Raw genomic sequence first — 16,596 nt, 5'->3', positions numbered from 1 at the left:
AGCTTAATACGCCCAAGTTCAAGTCTAACTCAAGATGTTAGGTTAAAGTTGGTTGGGCTTAAGTTGGTAAACACAGGCTTGACATTAGGTTGTTAAGCTTGGGCTTGGGTTAGCAAATTACCAATAATTATTTTTATTATATATTAGTAAATTACCAATAATTATTGAAAATTATCAGTAAACTTAGGCTGGGCTTAGGATTGGATGTGCTGAACTTTGTGGCTCAATTTTTAGATATAATATATTGATAATATGTAGATATATATATATATATAAAATATTGGACGGGCTCAAGTTGATTGAATTGGGCTCAAGTTACACGTGCCCTCAACCCAAGCTAAACCTGAATTTAGGTTAGACTTCAATTTGTTGGCCTAAGTCCAGCTTGAAGTTTGAAAACCCGAGCCTAACCTATGCAAAAGATCTTTGATTGAGTTGGGTCGGGATCGGGTTAGGCCTACTCAATCTGCACCTTAACTCCATTTGTCTCAAGCCTGTGCATCACATAGGTCCCCACTAGTTTAAATTTAAAGGTGTATTGAGTGTATCATATCGTTTCTTTTAATAGTAGGGTAATATTCTTTTACCGCACACCCGAGGCTTAAAGGGTGTTTTAGGTTCTAATATACCTATTTAAGGGTGTATCGAGCTTATCATATTGTATCTTTTAGGTTTCAATGCATATGTATATTTAAATTTGTCTTTAAGAAACTTTTTTAATAATTAAACTGCATAAAATAGGTGTAAGTTGAAAATTTGAAAAACAACTAAAAAATAAAAAATAAAATATACAAAGTTCAAAGTATTGATAAATCCCTTCCGATCTATGAGGATGTATCAAACAATCAATATTTTAAACCTTACAATTATGGACAGATATGTCCTTTTTTTTTCCTTTGTTATTATCACATAGATAACATAATGAGGGAATCAGGGTAGGGTGACTGCAGTTTCATTGGTTTAATCCAACACTTGTTATTATGAAGAGCTGCCAACCGACAAATTCAACTATTAAAAGCAAACTAATTGATCTTGATAACTGTTTTATAGACTGTAAGACCAATATTTTTGTTCTTATGGGTCATCATCATTAATCTCTCGCTTGCAGTTATGGTTGAAAACACACAGCCCACAATGCAGCCATTTAAGCTCAGCTAATCTTTTCTCTCAACTATTGGGTAATTGGCAAGATGTTAAATTTAAGTTCTACTTGTCCAGTGCTTATTAACAAAATACAACAAAAAATCTCAGTGGAACTGGCACAGTCAATAATTGCTTTCTTGAAAAATAATGCCTGTCTATATTGAGAGCCTGCGCTTTTCACAGGGTTCTCCCTGCAAAAGTAAATTTGCTGCAACCATGGTCGCAGCGCTAACTTCCTTCACTAGCGTGTTCATGTTGGGGTTGGGGACACAAGTGCTATGGTCACAGCAAATATGAATTCTCTCCCTGCATGACAGCATGACACGTTAGTCGTTAACTTCTTGTAATGGTAACAGTGTTGGAGGCACCGTTGTGCTAGCGAATGTGTGTCACATGGAGATGGAAAGCATACCTCACAGAAACCTCATGTATTTGCAAGTTTGCAGCTTGTGCATTGGGAATATCCCCCAAGTAAACATAACAGACTCGTGAAACAGACATACGATTAACCGAGTGCAAAATGTATAAAATGTATGAAACCCACAATTATTCAACCTCAGAGTATGGTTTCCATGTGTTTTTCACTGGCATGGGGCATTATCATTGGCTATACAGCTAAAGCATTCAGTAAATCCGCATTCGATGGAAGATATATGGGCGGGTAAATTTTGTGATTGATCTATAAATCAATCATATTCAAATCACCACAGTACCTGTACGTGGAAAATTGTTGACACTTTATTTATCATGTCTAAAGATTATTGGAGGTTGATTATTCAAACTATTTCTGTTGATCAAGTTGAACTATTTGTGATTATACAGGGCTTTAATGGAGTTTTAAAATTGGAATCAAGAAGAAATATGTATTTATTCGGATGCTCAAAAAATAGTGAAAACCTTAAAGAAAAGCGCTGATCTCCCCTGGTCTTGTCAATGGCTTTTGTGTAGAACCAGGAATTTAATTTTGAACTGTGTTAATGTTATATTTTGTTATGTAAATCCCAACTTTAACTGTCCTGCCCATAAGGTATCCCATATGGCTAAAACTCACTCTCAACCGTATTTTGTCTTAAAAAAAAAAAAAAAAAAAAAAACAAGAACCGAATCCAAAATTTGATTTAGGGGAAGGATTCGGCTTTTGTGAGGACACGATCCTCGGAGCCACTTCATGTTGCTATTCATAAGATGATGGGAAGATATTCTTAATACACGGCTGTAATGGATATGAGGAGGACGGTGTAAAGATAGAATGTTTGAGGACGAAATCAGAGCTCCTTGTAAACATGCCAGCTTGTAAAGAGAGCTGACCGATGCTCCAATTACTTGTGAAACTCAGTAAGAGACCACAGTGGTCAGGCTTTTTGGTTATTGAGACCGGATGGAAGGGCGGGTCATGGGTCAATTTGCATCACCACCTCCCATCTCATAAAAAGGAATGGGCGTGCAAGCAGGTCACTACCAGGGTCGGGTCAATGATTGTGACCTTCGAATTGGGCCACTGTGAAAAGAGCAAGTTACATGGGCGTCAGATATAAAGAGCTATTTTAGGTGCCCTTATTCCAACTGACGTTTGTCCTACGTACAGAGAAATGCCAAAACAAGATTGATAAATGATCACACTTGACAATGTTAATAAGTTTCAATTTCATCATCATCGAACCCTTATTTGATTCCGTTTAAATTTATATAGAAGTTATTTATTGCTTTAAACCTTTATTTGATAAACAAATAAATGATGAAACCAAACAGTCGCATCAATGAAACCCCTTAATTTCCACCATTCCATATCTTTTATTAAATTACGTATATGCTTAAAGGCATATTTTGTACTGTGGCCACAAAAAGCATGGTGTGTTCTAAGTCATTAGACCCAGGTTTTGGAGGTCACCACATGTTAAGTATTGTTTGCGTAATGTGTTCTAAAACATTGAAAGTTGAAATATAAATATTTTTCATTAATATATTGAACCAATATGTTTCAAGGTTTAATTGATGTGTTCTGAAACTCATCTCAAACACACATCATGGCTTAAGAGTATTTTCTCAGTGGCGCATTTTGGAACCAAGCAGAATGAAATTTTAGTTTTTTACCATAATAACAAACACCCCCTAAATCATTCCATCCAAATCCTTTTCGATCTGTCCCCGGCTCTTCTAATTCCTTCAATTTATGACACTGTTAATAAATTTCTTATGTCAAAAAGAAAATCAATTTGATGAAAAAACCTTCAAAGTTGAAAAATCCATCAAGCAAAACCTCAGGCTTATAAGCATGAAACCACATGTTTAAGCTTTGAAACAATTTACTTTATGCAAAAAAAAAAAAAGTCAAAGGTTATGCTTATATAGAGTTTATCCCTATCAATACCCCCAGCTGAGACCAACAGCGAATAATGGCATTAATCTATTAGTTTCTCATGATAAAGAAGAAGAAGAGATGAAAGAAAAAGACCTAAAACATGCCTCAGAATTCAAGGTAAGCAAAGTCTTGAACATCATGTCCCTACCATGAAAGGTGTCTCCAACCCTCAAGCAAGCATATCCTTAGTGGGCCACTGGGACCTAATTATCAGACCACGAGAGAGACGTTTGCAGCTCTTTACAATCCACCACTCTCCCAACTTTTGAAGTCTGTGGCTCTTCTTTATTATTAACAAAATCCCATGAATTTAATTGATAATCTTGGAAGTACAAAACACAATAGATTAATGCCAAAAACAAAGCTAAAGGGCATATTCTTTCTTCTTAGTGCTTGTACTATGTGAGCTGCTGCGGTCCTACTGGGCCGTACCCCCACTTGAGGCTCGGGGCTTTATAAAGCACAAATAATTTATAATGTGGGCCTCAACTCAAGCGAAAGAGATTTAAAAGTGGAAGAAAGACCATCAATCCAAACCACTCATTTGAGCCTTGACATTCCTTGTGTACCAAAAAGGCTGGCTGATTGGTGTAAGGACTAAGGCGGGCGTGCCCTTGATCCCTCTGAGCAAAGCTAAGTGGGTTTGACCATGTTTCTTATTGGAGCTGAGGCAGAACGGTGTGAAACTCATCCTGTCTTGTCGTTCTCATTCCCATCCCATCTATCAAAACTCTGCTTTTTGTTTTGGTTTATTCTCTGAATCTCACTGAACAGAAAAAATGCTGAAGCCCCACATAGGAAACCTCACAATGAGCCAAATCAGGGTGGCTGGTGGTTGCCTGCTGCATGTGAGTTGCAGTTCAGCACTGGTTTTGTGAACCAAAAAATGTAGCCACAGACCACAGTCGAGTGACCTGCCCAGCTCTGACTTCAGCCCATACGGTACGATGGAAGAACTCTAATTGAGTGGTTTTTGCATTTCTCCTTCCAGCTACAGACTACAGTCTACAGTTGTGTTTTGACAACCAAGTGGCAACCAGGATCTCCGGTGCCAACAGAAAATTCCTGTTTTACCTTGAACTCAGTTCTGTGAGTTCAGGTCAGGGGGTTCTAATTTCAACCATTTCGAAATCTGGGTTCATCTTGAAGAATTCAAAATTTTGGGTATTTTTTAATGAATTGGGTTTATTTAATTAATATTTTAATGATTTTTTAAATATTATTCACAGAGAGATAAAACAACAAATCATTCAGTGCAACCATGCCAGCCTTTAGTGGGATGGAACTGAATGTTTTTCCCTCATTTTTCTGTTTCTCTCTTATTTTTTATGAAAGCAAATAGTATTAATTATCCTTACTTAAGTGGGCTCAGAAAAAACACAATCCCAAACTATAAAATATGATGAGATTCCCGCCAAGATTATTTATTTGTGATCTCTTTAAGCAAACTGCCAAATCCGGCCTTCCGGGGAAAGTTTGGCTGTTTTGAAAAACAGGTCGTACAATGACTCGTTATTATGAGTGTGGGTAATGAGTATTTACGATACAAAGGAGGACCTGGAAATGGTTTTGACCAATCAACACCCCCCCCCCCCCCCGGTGAATTTTGATAGACCCCACCTAATTGATCATCGTTATCATTTTTATGATACTATAAGAGTTTTGGCTCTTTTTCCGGTCAGTCAAAGTTTTCACATCATATCTGAAATACTTTAATGAATCAGAAAACCACGTGAATTTGAAGGATAAGTAGTTGGTTGGTTATCAATATGCATCATACTTTTTAAGGCATCATAGGTTTGGACTTCGAAGAAATCAAAAAATGGATTTACTAGTCCCACTAACATATCAGTCTGTCTCCCTATCTATAACTAGTGCTGCAAATTAGCTGAAACCCAACCCTAAGAAGTAAGGTTGAGGTTAAGGTTAAAAAGTATGAAGTTAACTTAGTTTCATGTTTGTATGTATAAATATTATATAGTGTAAGAAATATATATATATATATATATATATATTGGACCTATGTATTGCCTACATACAAAATGCCAATAATCTTATGTTTAAAGACAAAATTTTTTCTAGACAAGATAATTGTATCCTTTTAAAATTAAATTGATATATAATAACATGTACATACAATACATATATTATATTTTATATTTTATATGTATATATTGTAACCTTATCATAGTTGTTAAGCCTGGCCTAACCCATGGTCACCCCTAGTCAGGTGACACTATCTCACGAGGTGAGGAGAATGAATCCAGTGAACCCATAGGTTCACGTCCAATAGGAGGTGTGTACGTTATTTATTCAAATCAAGCCATTTCCATTAACATTGTCTTTCCGTTAAGTGGGTGTTGGATTTTAATCTCATTAGAGATTAAATCCAATGGGGTTTGATTGGTCAATTACATGACAAAATACACATGCACACATGTTTTGAAAAATAGTTTTTTTCTTATTAAAACCAGTTTTAACTTGTCCCACATTGGAAAATTACAATAATTGTTTTGGGTTTTTTAATAGGAGTTGATTTACACTCCTTAGATATAAAAGAGGAGAGTATGGAGGAATGCTACCATGCAATGTGCGTGCGCACATGTGTGCGGCGCAATGAGGCACACTTTGTTTGCACCCGTGTGGCTCGCGAAGGGGCTTTGGTTGTTGGTGCGATGCTGACCGTTGATGTGATCAACGACCACGATTCAATCGGGTGTGATCCAGAGGCACAATTCAAAGTTAACGGAGACTCTTCAACTTTGTTGGTTGTAGAGATTGTCTTCAGACGCACCTCAAAGCTTCTCCTCCAAGTCTTAATGACCCCATTTCCCAATAGTGGGTGTATACGATACACCCGATCACTAATAAAAAAAAAAGACAAATAATCCAAAGCACTCATTCTGAATCATTCGAAATCCCCTTCCTTCCAGTTTTTTCAATAGAGCCCTAGCCCTAGAGTAAGAGACCATCGGCGATTTTTTAGCACAATTGAACTCCGATGGCAGTAAAAAATACCTAGCAATAAGTATCTATCCGTTGCTTACCGCTCTTGCAAGGGGGAGATACATAGGAGGAGTTGACGAGGTAGTGAGCTTGCATGAGCAAGGGAAGCTCCGACCACTCTTGCAAGGAGTCCCAGTCGATCACTCTAGTGGCCCATTTGACGACTACACAAAGATACGCTTTGTGATGTGCTTCAACTGCAATGGCAATTGCAAAGTCAGTTGTGATGAAGGAACTGATGATGGATGGCCTAGCCGTCGCCCATAATGCAATGAGAATGGATTAACCATCTGCCCAATGTATTGGTTTTCTTATTATTTTGACTTTTCATGGTGCTTTGAGTTAGAAATTAATTAATTGAAACCACCGATGTTCTACGTATCAATTTGTGTATGATGGGATCACCATTAATTTGATGATGTAAATTCAATTTCAGTAGAATAAAATTAATCCCTCTCTATGCATAGTTTTCATGAATTTGATGAAGAAAGAACATTCTTTATTTCTTTTTAATGGAATCAGATAGATCATTTTCTTGTTGAAAGGATGGATTGTCAGTTTGTTAATTTCCCATGCATAGAAAGACAATTGCAAGTAGAATCTTTGCAATCTAAAGATTCAAATAGATGCTTACTACTGTATTTCTTTCTACCGTCGGAGTTCGGTTGTGCTCAGAAATCGCTGATGGCCTCTGTTAGGGTTCGGTTGAAAAAATAAGGGAGAAGGGGAGTGTTTGAATGATTCAAAATGAGAGTTCTGAATTATTGATTTATTTATTGTCTTTTTTTAACCACGTGAACAGTATTCACCTATTTAACGGAAGACAGCAATAACAGAGTGGCCTCATTCAAATAGGTGACGTTACACCTCCTATTGGACGGTACATGTTCACCATGAACCTACGGGTTCACTGCATTCATTCTCCAAGGTGAGAGCCAAATCACATAGGATTTACATACTTGTAGTCAAACAAAACATGCTCTAAGGTTTCTTCTTCTTGTCTACATATATAGTACAACGGATTAGAGGTCAGAGGATCTGGTTCACAATCAGAATCAGAATAATTTATTCCCATAATATGTTTGGTCCAAACAGAAATCAAAATGGAAATAGGAATTAGTTGGAATGGGATTTCGATTCCACCCAATGAACCAACCTGTAAAGTAGGGGTGATCATTTCAGCCCGGCCTGGCCCGAAAATTCCAGGCTTGGGCCTGGGTTTTGTATTCAAGCCCAGCTCAGGCTTGGGCCCACATTAGGCCCATAAATTTTAGGGTTGGGCTTGGGCTTAATACTTCAAGCTCAGACCAGACCGCATATATTTAAACTTACACATTTTGTGTATAATGTATACATATGTATACATGTTATTTTACATTATATTATATATTTTATATATAAATATTATAACATGACATGTATAATTTATATTATATGTAATATCTTATATTTATAATGTATAAAATAAGTTTATATGCATGTTATGTCATTTAATATATAGATATGTATTGTTTTATTTATGAGTGACATTGGCCGGGGCCCAGGCCCGGGCTTAAGCTATAGCCTTTATCATAAGTGCAAAGCCCAGTCTGGCCCGACTCATAATCACCCTTGCCCTAAATTACAACTTTTTCAAACTAAAATGCAATTATGACAAAGAATTAAAACATTGATACAATACACCTCATATCATATTGGGTGCATTGTAACCATATCCGTGCATCCAAATATGCTTGTATACACTAATACAAAAGCTTTTTAGGAATGTCAAACTTTTAAGGCTGAGTTTAGAAGGAGCACGAATACAAATATGTAGAGTGCAAGACCTTATATTTTGTATTATTTTGTATGTATTTACGTTGTACATATTTGCATTTGTACAGTTTCCAAACTCAGCCTAAAGTAATCTATTGGATCCTCTAATAGATATAAAATAAAAAAGTAAAAGAAAAAAAAAAGAAAAACAAAGGACATTAACCATATTGATATGTGCACATCAAGCATATCAATAGTTTAATCTTTGGTTATGACACACTTTCCATTCATGCCAAATGGCATGCCAAACTGTCAATTGCATTCCTGGCATTGTTCATATTACTATCAATATTATTAGTGTCATTTACTAAAACACCCCTATTGTTCCATGAATTTATTAAAATTTACCCTATAATTTGTGTTTTACTAAAACATCCCCTATAGTTTAAAATCAATTTGCTTAATTGGCCTTCCATTAGATGAAAAAGGAAAATGACAGTTCTAATCATAACATCCATTCAAATAAATTTAATCAAAATAAACTAAAACAAAAAAATTGCCATTTTTCCCCTAGTAAAACATAGGCAACCACTCTATTTTCTCTATTTGGTCAATTTTGTTTTCTACATAAAAAAATGTTAGGGGTACTTTTGGAATAAACAACCATGGACTTTTGAAGTAAACAACCATGGGTCCATGCCTTTGAACGTTTTCCACTTAGTTTAGGTGATCATGTTACTATTTTAAGATTCCAAAACAAATGGTTCACAATGAAAGATTGATTAAGTAAATAGGTTACAAACTATAAGGAGTGTTTTAGTAAAATACAAACTATAGGATAGGTTTAAGAAAATCTATGAAACTATAGGGGTGTTCTAGTAAATGACCCATATTACTACTTTAGATTAGATGCAAGATTCTAGGCATCCCTATCGTATCAATCAAGTCAACTTACCTTCTCAAGACTTCAAGATTGTGGCTTTCGTTATGGATTATATGGCTAGATAATTCAGAAAAGTACGGACAAGCCCAATGCAGATTTCTGAATTCCACTACAGATCTATAAACATTCAAAATGTCAAATACCCCCACTCTATGCACCAATGCCCGCCCATGAATTGGCATCAATTTCGAGTTGGCACCTACCCCAACTTTACTTTGGGCCTAAAAATTCTGACCCTAGGCTGAACCATCATTTTCCCTAGATAATTTCAGGGCCTACATATATTTAGATAGTCACTATCTCCAACTCTCCATAAACTGAAGTCGTGAAAGTATTCATGTTATATAAAAGAAAGTTGAACCAAAGAATGGTTCGTTCACCGTTGGAAACATGAGAAACGACTACAGTCTATAGATGTTATCCGGAGAAGACAATTGGTAATCAGAGTAAACAGATGTTAATTACTTGTAGTTATGACAACAACAAAATCTTCACAACTTAGTAATGAATATCAAATTCAGGTGGCTACTGACAAAGCATTTACGAAATCAATGATTTGACGTAGAAGTTTTCTTTCTCTCAAAGTAGAGTTATAGTTTGGTTTTAGTGGATCGTGTTGAACACGTTGCAAAATCTTCCCATGTAGGAACCAGATGCAGATTATTGCTCAAGTAGTATCCTTTGACCCATTTAAAGTCTCATAACTTGGTTGCATTTAGTTACTATCTGACTACTTGTTTTACTAGTTTGTCTGGATGTTTTAGTTTGGTTATTGTTAAATTTAAGTATCTTGAATGGTTGGTCTCCTCTTTATAGTGTAAGTTATGGTCATTTCGGCTTTTATTGTCTCAGTTTATAAGTTAGCAGTCTCTTTTCTTCGCTTGTTTCCCTTTGTTGTTTTGTTCCCCTTCCTTTTCTACTTCATTTTTCTCTGTTCTTTCCTTTTTTGTTCCCTTGCTAGTTTTTCTTTTGTTGTGCTTTCTCCTTGTCTTCATGGACAATATTGAAGCTCTTAATGCAGCCTTTCAAAATATGTTGCAAGGGCAAGGACCTGGTAACATAGAAGTAGTTAACATCCAACCTTTACTCCCGCCTAATGCTAATGATTCCTGGAATCTTTCTTTAATCTGCCATCTATTTCCTTCTCTTACTAACCAATTTGATGAAGTGGTTCAAGGGCTCTATGATCTTTGGAATCTCAGTCTGGATCAATTACTTTTAGCTCCTTTCTATCAAGGTTATTTTTGTTTAAAGTTCCATTATGAAGAAGATTATACTAGAATACGGAACAATGGTCCTTGGACTTTAAATGGTTAATAGATTCTCATGCAGCCTTGGGCCCCAGGCAGATCCCAGTATTCTTGGAATCTTCAACAAATTGAATTATGGGTTCAACTTCATGATCTGCTTTTTGAAACTCTGTCTATTGATGTTGGAAGACCTTTGTTCAAATGTCTAGGCCCTACTAGGTTCATTTCTATAGTTCAAAATTATATCCGAGCTAAAGTGACCATTTCAGTTGATAGACCTATAAAAACTGGTTGTTTTGTTAGTACTTACCAATGGGTTACTTATCAATATGAAGATCTACCTTGGGTATGTTATCTTTGTGGGAAAGTAGGTCATCTTTTTCGTTGATGCTCTCAGCCAATGCCCCATATCCCTGATCTCTCTTATGATCGGTTCTTTAATTGACAAACTATGAATCATCCAGGACCATGGTTGAGAGCTGAACAAACTCTCCGATGTACTTGGAAAATACCTCAGTTCAGTGACTTTGTTAATCTTTCACCTACTTCGCCTTCCCCTCCCACTAATCTTAATGGTGAAGCAACTCCTGAGCAACCTTTTGATTTCGTGTCTTTCATACCTCATCATGTTTCATCAGATAATCAACCTCCAAATCCTTTAGCTATGGCGTCTTCGTCAAATCCCCCTTATGTCTGAATCTCTGTTGAAACATTTCACCTGGCAAAAAATACACAGTCTTTACTAAATTGCCTTTTAGATAACCAGACAAGCCCATCTTCTGGGTCCAAAGGGAAAAGACCTCGTGTAGACCTTTTGTCAAGTCTTAAAATCGAGCCTGATTCCAATCTTATCCCTGTTTATGATCGACCCAAGGTGTTAGAGCCATCATCCTTAGCTGAACGTCATATTATAGTGGATAATGCGACGTATTATGACTTGGACTCTGATCCTGATCATCAACTCTCGGTAAGGGTATCCTTTTTCTTGTTCCTTTGTTTTGTTTCTCTATGGACGGAGGTGGCTGGCCCTAATCAGCCCCACCCATATCCATGCTAATAATGAGTTGGAACTACCGAGGGGCTTCGTGCCCCAAGACAGTTCAAGGTTTGAGGGATTTTGTCTCTCGTTTTAACCCTGGTGTTATTTTTCTTTGTGAAACAAAAATCCCTGAAGTTAAATTAGACATTTAAATAAATACTCTTAGGTACCCTAACTCTTTCATAATCAATCCTGAAGGCCAAGCAGGGAGATTAGCAGTATTATGGAAAGTGGGTTTAGGAGCTTCTATTTTTTTGTCGCAATCCAGGTATGTTTTTTGAAAATGTAATCAAATTTTAATGATTGGCTTTTTGGTTTTATTTATGGCCCATCAATTAAGCACCATAGGAATACCTTTTTGGCAAATTTAAATGCTTCCTGACATACAACTGATCTCCCTTTTGTTTTAATAAGCAATTTTAATGAAGCTGTTTCTCTAGACTCCCTAGATCCTTCCTCTTCATCTTCTATCATAACTCATTTAACCTCAACTCAATACAGAAATTTAATTTTAAACCATAATCTTCTAGAATTAAATCTTCAAGGAGGTGGAATTTCTTGGTCAAACAAAAGAACAATGGGTCATATTCATAGGACTTTAGATAGATCAATTTTGTCCCAGACTAGTTACAGTTATTTCCAAATGCTTCTTTATCTCTTAGTTCAAAATGGGGTTCTGACCATCACCCTTTGTTTCTAAATCTACCTAAACCTTTTAGGTTCTTTTGAGATGTGGTTAGTGGAGTCCTCTTGTAAACAAGTTATGGAGGAAGGTTGGACTTGTCAAATCAATGCTCATGTAGCGTTTCGAATAACTCAAAAGTTGGATATGGTAAAGAAAAATCTAATCCATTGGAGGAAACAATCTTTTATTGATCCCAAAGTAAAAATAAACAATTTGGATGCCAAAATCATTCAGGTTGAACAATTGGAAGATTACTCAAAGCTTCATAGCCTTTATAAAGAATTGGAAGAAACTATGTGGTAATTGGAAAGCTTTTGGAGACAGAAATGTTGCTACACTTGGCTACATTTAGGTGATTGAAATACTACTTTTTTTTTTCCATGAAAGTACTCCTTTTAGAAGGAAAATAAATTATATTGAAGGAATAATGGATGACAATAATCAGTGGAAATCCTCGCATGAAGATATTGCAAAAATTTTTGCGGATTATTTCTCAGAGCTTTTCTCTTCTCAAGATACTCAGGAAATTGAAGACTTACCAATTTTATTTCCTTCAATTATTACTGAAGAGGATAATACTAGGCTTTTGAATGTTCCATATGAAGAAGTTAAATCTATTATTTTCAATATTGGCAGTCTGAAATCTCTTGGTCCAGATGGAATGCCAGCCTTGGTTTTTAAGGAATGCTGGGATTTGATGGGGTCAGAAATTGTACAAGTGGTTTAGGAATAAGAAAATGCTCAGAAGTCCGAACCATACTTTCATATTTCTTATTCTTAAAAGGACTGATTGCACAAAAGTCCAAGACTACAAGCCTATCAGTTTATGCAATGTAATTTATAAAGTGATAGCTAAACTGATAGCTTCTAGACTTCGTACCTTCTTGTATAAGTGTATAGCTCCAAATCAAGTAGCTTTTGTTTCAGATTGTCAGATGACTGACAATACTATCCTGACTCTTGAGGTTTTCCATTATTTAAAACATAAGAGATGCGGTATAGGCTATCTTGCTCTAAAGTTAGACACGTCAAAAGCCTATTACCGCCTTGAATGGAACTTTCTTTTAAATATCCTTTCTCTCAGGTTTATTTGAGGACTTTTGTCAAATCATTAAAGAATGTATTTCCTCGGTATTCTATTCAATTTTAATAAATGGTACTTCTGATGGACATTTTTGCCCCTCTAGAGGCTTAAGACAAGGAGATCCTTTATCTCCTGATTTATTTATCGTTGCAATGGAAAGGTTAAGTCGTCTTCTTTTCCAGGCTGAAACTGAAGGCAAAATACAAGTCATATCCTTAACTTCTAACTCCCCTAAAATTTCTCATATTTTCTTTGTGGATGATGTCATGCTTTTTTTGAAAGCTCATAGGGAAGATTTAGACAATTTACTCCAAATTCTTACTAAATTTCAATAAGCTTCTAGGAAAATGATTAATTTAGAAAAATATGGAGTTTTTTGCAATAAGAATATTCACCCTCGACATCAACGTATGATTAAAACACAACTGCATATAAGCTCTCTTAACAAAAATTCAAAATATTTAGGCCTTCCTCTTCTTTGGTCCCGTAATAGACATTTTCAACTTAACTTTATTTTGGGAAATATGAAATCCAAATTAAACAATTGGAGAGCCTCTGCAATTAGTCAAGCTGGAAAGAAAATTCTTATTCAATAAGTTCTTCAAGCTTTACCTATTTATACTATGCGTCTTATTCAATTTCCCTAGAAAACGATAGACCAAATGAATAAAATAATTAAAAATTTATAGTGGGGTGTGTTTGCTACTCGAAAACATCCTCATCGTTGGTGTCCTTGTAATGTTCTCTTGTTACCTAAAGCTTTTGGTGGTTTAGGTTTTAAGAATCTTACTTTGGTAAACCATGATCTTCTTAAGAAAATAGCTTGGAAATTTTTAAATGAGCAACACAAATTATGGACACAGGTTTAGAAATCTAAATATCTTAAAAATCATAATATAATTCCCTATGCCTCTACCTCTACTACTTCTATATGTTGGAAAGCTGTTTGTCCCAAATTAATATAATTGGCTTCTGAAGTAGGTTATCTAGTGAATGAAAATTCAAACTTTCTGGTTCATCAGTTCCCTTGGATCTAGAGAAATCATAATTTCCATTGGATTACTTTTCCTATTGCCTCTCATCTACAAAATTTGAATATTTCATCCCTAATTTCTACGAGGCATTGGCATACAAGTGAAATTCAACTGCTCTTTCCAAGAGAAGAAGCAAGGGATATTTTACAAAACCCTATTTTCCCCCAAATAATGAAATGAATTAGATATGGACCCCTCATCATTCTGGGAAGTGCACAGTTAAGGAGGAATACAAGATTAAACAAAGGACTATTCTTCCAAATCTATCAAAAAATTTCAAATTCTGTTTATCCAAGATTTGGAAGTTGACTACTCCTCCTCGTTATCAACTTTTTTTTTTGGGAGAATTCTTAGCAATTTCATTCCAGTTAAAACTTCTCTTTTTATAGATCCAATAGACAAGTTGTGTACTCTGTGTGAAGAATTAGAAGAAACACTTACTCATTTATTTATTAATTGCCAATTCTCTCAAGCTGTGTTATTTGGAAACCCCTAGAATCTCAACTTGCATAATATTTTTTAGGACTCTTGGACTTTCTGTCTTAAGGAACTTTATAACCAACTAGGTGACAATCACCTTCTCCTTCAATGTTTGAATTGGTTAGCTATTGCTTGTTATTACATATGGTATGCCATGAATGAAAAAAATTTCAGGAAAAAACAAATTCTACATTTTCAAATTATTTCTATTGCTAATAGAACCTTCCAACAATCAATGGAATCAAGACCATAGGAAAATTTACATCACTCCCTCTCTGGAACTCAAAGAATGAAATTGACTATTAAAAGAAGAATATCACATCCTACTTCTGTTGACCAAGCGGAACTATATGCCATTATGTAGGTGATAATGGAATTACAACATTGGAATAAAAAAGAAATAGTTATATGCTGATATGTGAAACAGATAGTCCAAGCTCTATAGAACATATCTACTCTTCCTTGGTTCTGCCACTGTTTTTTGTTGAGAACCAAAAACTTAATTTCTTCTTTGAACCTTAACATTACTTTTCATTTTATAATTAGGACTTTTAATGTACCAGCTCATAAAGTCTTCCAATAGGCTAAAACACATCCTTTATCTTTTTTTAAATATTATGACTATCGTGATGGGATTCCAAGAGCTGATAACTTTGCACATCTTTGTCTTATCTAATATATATATTTTGTTTATCTTCAAAAAAAAAAAAAAAAACAACCTATCTCCAACTCTCCATAAACAACTTTTTGCCAAAGTTTGAAATGGACTGGCATGAAGTCTCAGCTCAAAGAAGTGTAAAATATTCATGGGCCCAAGTCACTGTGTTCACCTAGCTAGGTTAGAAGATCATGAGTCCTTAAGGCTCAGTTTGGAAGGAGTATAGATAAAGATATGTAGGGTGCAAAATCTTATATTTGGAAGGAATACAAATTCAAATATGTACAGTATAAATACATACAAAATAATACAAATTAGATGATTTTGCACTCTACATATTTGTATTTGTATTTATACTTTTTTCAAACTGAACCTATGGCTTAATATGGAAGGAACACAATTCAAATATGTGCAATATAAATACATATAAAATAATACAAATCAGATGATTTTGCACTCTACATATTTGTATTTGTACTCCTTCAAAGTGGACCTTAAAGCCCACACCTCTCTTATTGCATGTTGTGGATAATAAAATCTAACTAATCTTTTTTCGGGAAAAGGTAATAAGACATTGTAAAAACTGTAGGGCAAAGGCCATAAATTTAATTAAGAGTTCATTGCCATCAGGTTTTATTTCCAATTTCAATCCAATCTTGTGCCTTATTGGCTACTCTCTATAATATAATTAAAAGCGTTCCTCTTGGATTAATGGTATTTCAAATTAGTCCTATCTTGATTGAGCAACTTCGAAGAAGCTATTAATCATTGCTTCACTGGAAATTTGATTTCATGGCTTATGTAAGTGTACATCCAGCTTATTAGGTTTTTCATCAAATATGGCTTTATTGATGTGGGCCTACCTTGCAATGTCAGAGGCTACTTGTGAAAGCCCTCCAAATGGGCACTAACTCTAAAGCTTTATTCTCGTTTTGGTAAATGACCGTTTTACTTAAAAAAGTAAATTATTGAAGGGATAATATTGTCCCATCATATATTAGTGATTTTGATGTGTATAGATAAATAATTTATCCAAAACTGAGAGTATTACATTTTCAAATAAATAAACTATTATAGGACTGTTTGAAACCTATTAAAACAAAAAAAACAGATGCAGATTTATTTCTTTTCTTAAGACCTACCAATTTATCCAACTCCAC

Source organism: Nelumbo lutea, chromosome 2, assembly GCF_056320005.1.
Source record: "Nelumbo lutea isolate HS-2025 chromosome 2, American lotus-T2T, whole genome shotgun sequence".
NCBI classification, from domain to species: Eukaryota; Viridiplantae; Streptophyta; class Magnoliopsida; order Proteales; family Nelumbonaceae; genus Nelumbo; species Nelumbo lutea.
Note: the sequence above shows the minus strand (reverse complement) of the source record.